This window comes from Elephantulus edwardii, unplaced genomic scaffold (genome assembly GCF_000299155.1).
Source record: "Elephantulus edwardii isolate Elephantulus edwardi_28Jun2011 unplaced genomic scaffold, EleEdw1.0 scaffold00001, whole genome shotgun sequence".
NCBI lineage: Eukaryota > Metazoa > Chordata > Mammalia > Macroscelidea > Macroscelididae > Elephantulus > Elephantulus edwardii.
Genome location: NW_006399751.1, coordinates 3,450,310 through 3,460,427, shown reverse-complemented (window position 1 = coordinate 3,460,427; position 10,118 = coordinate 3,450,310).

The window sequence follows — 10,118 nt, the reverse complement described above, 5'->3', positions numbered from 1 at the left end:
CATTGAAGGCAGAGGTGAAGTAAGGAACTGCTTATGAGGTTTTCTGTCAATTCCAACAACTAAGAAATAGTGAGAAGAGTTGGGACCTCAGAAGGCTTTTAGGACCAAATAGTAGGCTCTTGTGTCCAGGAGAAAACAAATACACTTAACCAGTAATGTTAATGCTCACCCACAGCTCTTCTGGGAGGATCTAAATCATTGAAGCCGTCCTCCTTTGTTTCCAGCTGGGAGCTGGTGCCTGTCAGTCCTGTCAGCCATGAGGACCTGATGTGGGCCACCCTTGGCCAAGTGTCCTTTTGCATTCTTCATGGATAATATTCTTTATATCTTCCCACAGCTCAGCTGTTCCTGAATTTTTAAAAAATTTTTAATTTTTTATTATTTTGTGTGTATGTGTGTGTGTGTGTACTGTCAAATTGGATCTGACTGGTACAGGAAGAGATTGTCCCTCCTTCTCCAGCAGAGCATCTGGTGGATTTGAACAGAGTATCTCTGGGATTGCAATGAAACTTCTTGCCAGTAGGCCACCAGAGTTCCCTCCTGAAATGGTTTTTAAATTCACATGGAATAGATTCAAAGTCATACCCAATTATTTATTAATTTCACAGATTTTTTTGTTGTTGCTATTCCATTATATTGATAGGGTGATTGGAGATCAAACGTACTGAAAAAAGTTATGTAAAACCTCCACAGGGGAAAAGAAGCAGAGCTAAGTGGCATCTCGTTCTTTCTGACATTGAATACAATACTTTTTTCTTTTATTAAAATTACCTTTCCCTTCACCCATTTTAGTATGTTGCTTTTACCTGTTTAATGAGTTTTACTGTCCCATCCCTTCCCCTCCCCCCATCCCTAGTAACCATCCAAGAACGTTTCATTCTCTGTGTAAATATTTGTGCAGGTTTTTATAATAGTGGAAGCATACAATATTTGCTTTTATGGGACTGACTTATTTCTTTCAGCATAATGTCCTCTGTATCTATCCATGTGACGGGGTGTTTCATGAATTCATTATTACTCTCTCATGTTTCATAGTATTCTTTTGTATCTGTGTAGCATAGTTTGTTTATCCATTTATTCCTTGATGGACATTTGGGTAGTTTCTATGTCTGTTTTAGCAAATAGTGCTGCAATGAACTCAATTGTGCATATATTTTTTCATGCTGCAGTTTTTATTTACTTAAGATTTATACTTAGCAATGGGATTGCTGAATCAAATAGAATTCCTTTTTCCATCTTTTAATGGAAAAATAAAACTGTTTTCCACAGTAATTACACTATTATAGTCTAACCAGCAGTGTATGAGATTTCCAATTTCTCTCTATCTTTGTCAACATTCACTGTTTTCCCTCTTATACTCTTTTTACCTGTGTGAAATAATATCTTAATATCACTCTGATTTGCATCTAAGGCTGTCAGGGATCTCTCCAAAATATTGAAAAGCAATGATGTCAGTCTGACGACTAATATATGCCTGACTCAGACCATGATTTTTCAGTCACTTGCTACACATCTGAGAGATGGGCTCATAAGGATGATAGAAGAATTGTTCCCTTAGAGTTGTAGTAGTGAAGAAGAAGATTGACTATTCCATGGACTGCCAAAAGAACAAATGGATATGTTTTGGAAAAAGTACAGCCAGAGTGTTCCTTGGAGGCAAAGATGATAAAGTTTATCTCTCAAACTTTAGCTTGTTACTAGGAGAGGCTATTCCTTGGAAAGAGATATCATGCTTAGAAGGGTCAAGGGTTTACAAAAGAGAAGAAGATTCCCCAAAAAGATGGATAGACATAGCAACTGCATCACGTATGTCAGAGATGTTGGGTATGGCACAGGACAGGATGGGATTCATATCAGGTCTGTTGTTTGCTATGAGTTGTACTCTACTCCATGGCACTTAATAACAACAGTAGGTATTGATATTGAACGTTTCTTCATATGTGCATTGACCATGTGAATGTCTACTTTGGTGAAGTGTCTTTTCATGTTTTCTGCTCGTTTTGTAACTAGGCTCTTTGTTTTTTCCCTGATGAGGTATTAGAGATTAGAGATGAGTCTTGTGTCAGATATGTCATTGCCAAGTAATTTTTTCTCAACTATGTAGGTTCATGTTTTCTCTTTTGGTGAAGTGTTTTTATGCACATAAGGATTTACTTTTTAGACGATCCTAGTTATCTAGTTTATCCTCTGCTGTTCGTGCAGTTTGAGTTACTATGGTAGTCAATTTATGTCATATGTTATAAATTTGCCTACTTTCATAACCTAGTAAACTTAACAAGAGGATTGCCATGAATAGGAATTGACTTGGTAACAGTGAGAAGTGGAAATGTATGTACAGGAATACTGCTGAAATATTGCAGATTTTATTCCAGACCACTGCAATAAAACCAATACCACAGTGAAATGAGTCACATGATTTTTTTTTTGTTTTCCCAGGGTATGCAAAAGTTGCATATACACTATACAATAGTCTATTATGTACAATAGCATTGTGAAAAAGTATGAAATATTGTTGAGAATTAATTTACAGAGCTAGGAAGTGAAAACATTCTGTTGGAAAAGTGGTACTGATAGACTTTCTCAACTCAGGCCTGCCGTAGACCTTCAGTTTGCAAAAACCAGTGTCTGCAAATCTCACAGTAGGGTAAAATGCAATAAAATGAGCTATGACTATATTCTAAATTCTATCTTCTAATTTCCCTATTTTGACACAGTTTCCTTCTGTTCAAAAGAAAGCACCCAAATTAGGTGGTGCCCAGCTAAACAAACAAACAACTTTAAACAAACAAACAAAACAGACAACTTTATAGGGAGACAACAGAACAAAAGTAGTTCCTAAAATTGGAATAGTTATTTAATATGCCCAATAATGTTGACAAAAATCTGGAAACCTTTAAAAAAAAGGAAGCCATGCAAAGGTAGAAGCACTCTACATGTAAGTCCTTTGAAGCAGCTTGATGAGATGGGTCATGATGACATCCTTTAGATAATACTATCTATTACACACTGGGCTGCTTAAAATGAATTTTTCGACACAAAATATACGTTACCACCTTGATTCAGCTAGGAAGAGAGCTCTGAGACCACATACATATTAAAGTATATAATCTTGCTGTTGCTATGGGGAAATGCTTTACAGGATCATACAACCTGCTGTCTCCTAACATCTGCTAGAAGCTTGTGGTTACTTTGCCTTCACATAGGGACTTAGCTACTGAGTTAATGTCACCTACTGTGTAAAATTGCACCTAAGCATAAGGAGAAGAATGATTGGTCTTGATCAGGACTATATGTGGTGAAGGCTTAACTAAGGGAAAAGCCATCTGAACCCCCATGGCTCTTGACAAGGGAACATCAGACCCAGATTTGACATAAATCGGTGCTTTGGTCTCATTGCCTAGGATGAGCCTGGCTGGTACCCATTAATATTCTGTTATCAAGCATGAACTCAGCTTTAGTGCATGCCCTTGAGGCTATTTCTTTCTTTCTTTCTTTTAAATAAACGTTTTATTTTAATTGTGATTTTAAGAAAAGTTTACGGAAAAGTTAGATTTTCATTCATTCATTGTACATTTTCCTCCCTCCCCCTTTCCCCCCTTCCTGCAGTTTACTTTCTTTCCCCCCCCTTCTTTTTTAATACTCATTCATTCTTGCACAATTTCCTTTCTTCCTGCCAAGTCACCTTTGCAGTGTACCTCTTATTCTTGATCATTGTCTCACATGTAATGCCTAATCGTGTAGTCTTTTTAAACAATTCTTTCCTTCATCTATTCCAATACAGTATTCATTATTCACTCTTTTCCTGTTCTCCTCTTAACCCACCATGTCCTGCTTTATAACAGTGGTATTATGCAGTATTTGTCCTCTTGTGACTGAGATATTTCACCAAAATATCTTCAGGGTCATCAGATACCTCCAGAGCCATCTGTTGTATAATGTTTTGTGAGTTTATTTTTTCAGTGCTGTGTAGTATTCCATTGTGTGACTAAACCATAGTTTTCTAGCCATTCATTTCTTGTTGGTCACTTGGAATGTTTCTGTCTCTTTGCTTTTGTGAATAAGGAGCGATAAACATGGGTGTACATTCATCTGGATGGTTGTTCTGGTTTCTTTAGAGTATGTTCCCAGTAGTGGAATTGCAGGGTCAAATGGTATTTCTGTTTTCAACTTTTTGAGAAAGCATCAAACTACCTTCCATAATGGAGAAGTGGAAGAATATACCATGCTCATAGGTAGGAAGACTCAGTATTCTGAAAATGACAATTCTACCAAAAGGCATTCTACCAAAGTTCAGTGAAATCCCAATATAGATACTAATTGCATTTTACAATAAAATGGAAAAGAAAATTAACAATTTTGTCTGGAATGGAAATAAACCCCTAAATAAGTAAAGGAGTCATGAAAAAGAGAAACAAGATAGGAGCAATCTTAATCCCTGACTTCAAATCCTACTACACAGCCATGGTGGCTAGGACACCATGGTACTGGTACATTGATAAATACATAAGTAGAATAGAATTAAGAACCAAAAAATCAGCTCATCTAACAATGGCCGGCTAATTGTTTTTTAAATGAATTTTTATTGTGATTTTAACAAAAGTTTACAAAAAAGTTGGATTTGTCCTTCATTAATTGTTGCACATTTCCCTCCCTACCCATCCCAGTTTGCTTTTTAAAAAAATGAATTCATTTGTTGCATAATTTCCTCCCTCATCCCTACCCCTCCCCTAGTCCACTTTGCTATGCACCTCCTTTTCTGGATTGTTGTCATACAAATAATGTGTAATTATATATTCCTTTAAACAGTTCTTTCCTTCATCTGTCCCAATTCACTGTTCATTATTTATCCCCTCTTTTCTTAGTTTTCCCCAACCTCTATGTCAGTCTTTTCCTAGCTATCAGAGAGATGCAAATAAAAACAACTGTGAGATGCCATCTCTCTCAAGCATCAATAGCAAAGTTGAACAGAGCAGCAAACAATAACTGGTAAGGTTGTGGAGAGAGTCACTTATTCACTGCTAGTGGGAATGTAAAATAGTGTAATCACTGTGGAAGGCCTTTTTAACACCCTCTCCGAAAGTTGGAAATAGAAATACCATTTGATCCAGCAGTTCCACTACTGGGAATATACTCTAGAGAAACCAGAGCTGCCACCCTATATATAAACAGCTTCATATATAAACACATATATGGATACCCATGTTTATTGCATTGTTATTCACAATAGCAAAGAGATACAAGCAACCAAGTGCCCATCAAAAAATGAATGGATAGAAAACTATGGTATATTCACGTAAAGGAATACTCCTCACTAAAAAACAAAGAACACATAAAATATTACACAACATGGGTGACCCTGGAGGACATCAAGGTGAATGAAATATCTCAGTCACAGAATGTCAATTTATTTTTGACAAAGAGGAAATCAGTTAAGTGGGGGAAATGATAACCTTTTAAACAAATGTTATTGGCCAAATTAGAAAACCTTTTGTAGAAAACTCAAGCAAGACCCATGCCTCACACCATACATAAAAAACAACTCAAGGTGGATCAAGGACCTGGGGATATTTCTTTTTCTTTTTTTTTTTGCCCCTAAAGTCTCTGTAAACATTTATTCAAATAACAAGTGTTTTAACAGAATATAATGACATTGATAGCAATAGCTATTGTTATTGTTGTTAGGGGGGATATTTCTTAACCTAAGCACATCAGTCTTCAATAGGAGAAGATCTGGAATCAAGTCTATACTTTTCCACCATATGCCTATTGATTGTAAAAGGAACAATTGGAAGGTTGGGAGCAAAAAGTGGGAAAGAACTGTTGATTGGAATTCTTAAGTATCCCTGGATACCTGGACCAGGTCTAAGCATAGTGATATGATGGATATTTTGGAACTAGAGCATTTTTTGAGGGAGCTCTCGTGGCTTAGTGGTAAAGAGTTGCACTGCCAGCTAAAGGGCAAGTAGTTAAAATCCACCAGCTGCACAACTGAGAAAGTTGGGCAAGATCCTCCTATGCAGTTTATAGCCCTGAAAACTTGTTAGAGGGTCAGCTGTGAGTTGGTTCCAACTTGATAGCACATACAAACATAATTTCTTGAAAAAGATAAACTTCTCATTAAAAACCTTGACATTTGAGATCAGGACAGGCCCAGAGCTTAGAGAATATTGGCAAGATTCAGTCTACAAATACCTGTGTTCCCTGAACAAATCCTCTTTGTGTTCTGAATTTTTCTTACTGTCAGTTGTAAATTGGTAACATTTGATCAACAACATGCATTTCAAGAATCCCCTTGAACCGCAGTCCTTCAGTGGTATCGAATCTTTGGTTTTTGTGCTTTCAGTGTCCGTCCCCCCCCCCCACTCCCCTCAGTGTGCAGCAGAGTGCCATGCATGCAGTAGAACCTCAACTGATGGGAGAAAAGGAACATCTCTGGGCCAAGTGGGAGGATCTTTCTGAATCAAGTGAAACAAATGCTGCTCCATTGTTTGTTGCGTGGCTCCACAATGTGATACCTCAAGATTTCCATTCAGTACATCCTGGTAATAGTAACAGTACAAGTGAAATGTCAACTGCTGGGGGTGAACTCAAACCTGGAGCTTCTGTGATAATCGGGGAAGGTCCTGCAGTTTGTCCTTGACTGAGTTTACATTTGAAGCCTGAGCAGTAAATAATTGTTCGAATCTTTAGATGTATGCAAAATAGAGTGGAAATCTTCAGTTTTATCTTGATGTACTGTACTTTTGATTTTACTTCTTTTTTGTCTTTTCTTTCCTCCATTGTGCTTCAGCTTTGAACATTACATAAAGGTGACCAAATGATTTTCATAAAACTAGAGAGAAAACAGCCCCTTGACTTTTCAATCAAATCAGAAGTTCTGGTGTTCATTGATGAAGGAGTAGGGAAGATGCAAGATAAAGAGAAAATGTGCAAGTGGTCAACCTCGTCATTCATGCTCTGCCTTCAGAAGTGATGTAAGCCTTCTCAAAGAGGCAGATTATTTTTTTGTTGTTGTTACTTGTTTATTTCTATGATCAGGTGGTGCACTGGCTAGAGTTCTACATTTATACAGCAGAACAGGGAAGTTACACATATATATTTATATTTATTGTATTTTTTTCAGGCACATGCATCTGAAAAGGCTCTGGTTGATTAATATTTTCCGCTGTCCGGTAACCATGGCAATAGGGTCAGCAGATATAATACTTAATTTAATCTTCCAGCTGCCTCAGTGTGCTTCACCACTGTCCTGAATAATAGAATGCTTTTTACCTCTCTCTCCCCTCACCCCAATCTTTTTCTTTTTCTGCCCTCATATGTTGTTATCTTTGCCCGTGGATCCCTCATATGATTCAAAAGGAATAAGCTGGGGTTCCCTTCCCTCATTTTATTTTGTATATGCACTTAAATTCCTGTGATTCCTTTTCTACCTGAGCCGATTCCCCCTTCGATGACCCAACCATCCTCTCCCACCTCCCCACCACTTCCACTCCCCACTACTTCCCCCCGCCCCCCGCCCAGCACTCCAGCATCCAATCTCCACAGAATGACAGAAAACGTGGGAAGATCGTGATAGCTTTCATAGCTGCACTGTAAGATTTATGAAACACACTCCTCGGCCAAATGAACTCATGCCGACTCACCTCCCCGCCACAGACCCAGGCGATTGGCTGAGAGTACCTTGCTGGTCCGATTTGCTCTCCAGGTGGGTTGAGTGTGTTGCTTTGTCTTCATTTGGCCCAGTTCCCTTGTGTCATATCTTTCTATTTTCTTTCTCTTTCCTCCTTTTTTTTTCTGACAATTACATTTTTTTAAGCTATCATATTTTTACACACACTCGTTACTTGGTTGGTTCTAGGAAGGGGCGGGAAAACAAGAGGAGAAATTTATTTGGTAGCCAAGGTTGACTTTTTATGTAGGAGTAAATCCAAAGAAGCACAGTTTTGGGAGGAAAGGGGATTGAAGCTTCAGAGTGTTATTTTTGGTTTTTCTATGTATGTGAATTCTCTGATTTGAGTTCATCTGTTTCTTTCCTCCTGATACCATTCATTCTTTTGCTGTTACAAGAAAATACCAAGATCAAAACAATACTTGCTTCCCTAAGGTCTAGGGAGTGGGATGGAGAAGGAGGTATTTAGAGGAATAAAAAGAGAAACAGTTGTGTTAAAAGGAACTGTAACATTTATTTCTGTTATATTTAATATAGGTTAATACCTTGTCATAGACTCAAACTGTAAGCATATATTTTAATTTGGGCCCCGTCCCTATTGTTGTTTTGTTTTGGATTTTGTTGTGGTGGTTTTGCTTTGTTTTTAGTAAAGGACAATTTTCAGAGCAGAATGGTGTTTGAGGTTCAAACAAATAAATGCCACAAATACTACCTTCATTTTTTCCCCCTCTGTGGATCATAAGCCCTAATTCATTGATTTGGGACTTCTTATTTTTTTTTTTTTTGGAAGAGATAGCTCAAAAATCTCACACAAAGACAAAATCCTGTTTTGTATTTGTTGGCTTTAGCATAAAACTAGGCCAGTTCAGTTGATTGCATTTTCCTCAGTAAAGGAATTATTTCCTATTTTTGTTTGATAACTTGTTTTATGTAGATAACGGTTTGGTGTTCTTCAAGGACACTTCCACAACCCCTGTTTTTATTCCCTTTCCCCCAGTTAGGAAACAGCACATCTGGTTAAATCACATTGTCTCCAACTGACACATTTGTAATTGAAAGTCTCAAGAGTCAGGTTGAGGACTGGCGAAGAATGAATATGTGACTGTCAGTCTTGTGGAATAGGTGCCACTGTGGAGCCACTACCACCAAAAACAGACTTGTGCAGTCAACTTCTTTGTTAGACAGGTCTCATGTTAAGCTATGTGACATTTCTTAGATAAATTCTATGTATATGAATAGGTGTGATTTAATGCACAAGGAAACCCATAGCTGTCATTGTGTCCAGTGCAGCAGATACCCTCAGGGATTCAAATGTATTTTGCCTTGAGTAACAATGATGCCAAGATCCTAAAATATGATCATAAAGAGACACATATACAAACAGCTAAGTAGGGATGTATAGACAAGTGCCAGTAGCTCATAACCATAGCTACTTACATCTCCCGGATTAAATCATAGTTATTCACGGGTCTCAGGCCCTCTGGTGTGGATGTTTACTCCCATGCATCATCTAGCTCTGATTAGAACATTCTTCCAGAAGCTGAAAATGGGACTGGTAGTTCCATGTGACCACAGCGTAGTGGCCTTGATCACGCCAATCTGTGATCAAACTCCATGATTTAGTAGTGAATGCACTTCAAATGCAATTGCCATTTTGCTTAGCACTGGTCAGTCACTGTAACAGGGAGGTACTTATGAGTAACAGGAAGCCAGGACAATCTTAAATTGTTAATTTCAATTAGTAGAGTTGATTATAGTAATACCCAGGGAAATGAAGACTAGGAAACCAGCTTATCAGCACACAGCCAGGACTTGAAAAGAACGTAAGTGTCATTTAGAGACTTTCAGTTCTGATAGTTTAGTGCATAATTTTCATTTTGCAGGGTTTCCAGGTCATTGTCTCACTCCTTCAGCAGCTGACAGCCATTGCTGCTTATTCAAGCCAATCTGTAAGCCCAACGCTCCGCTGAATTTTCACTTCTGCTTTTCCTATGGCACCAGTTCTCTATACTCTCCTTGTCACTGCTTATTCAGAACTTTATCACCACTGACTTTTTATGCTTTATGACTTGTTTCTTCCATGGGGTTCTCAGTTTCTGTACTTTCTGCCATCTTTTGAGTCTTTTAGTGTTCTGAGACTTACGTTTGCCACCCCCCCTCTCCATGACCATATATCTGAGTTGTTAGCTACCATATCGTGAAGAACAGTCTTTTGCAGCAGATCACATCATAGACCACTGACCCAACAATATCTATAATTGTCTTTGACCTAGAGTTCTGTCATCAACCCTTTTAATTGTAGCTGGTAGTTATGGTCATGAGCTAGGAAAAAATGCATATGTTTTCTTCCAAAAGGGAAGAAAGGCATGACAAGCCCTTCAGGTTCCTCAGCCAGAGGTACAATTAATCATTAGACAGTCCTGGACCCTAGACTTAGCACTGCCTGGAT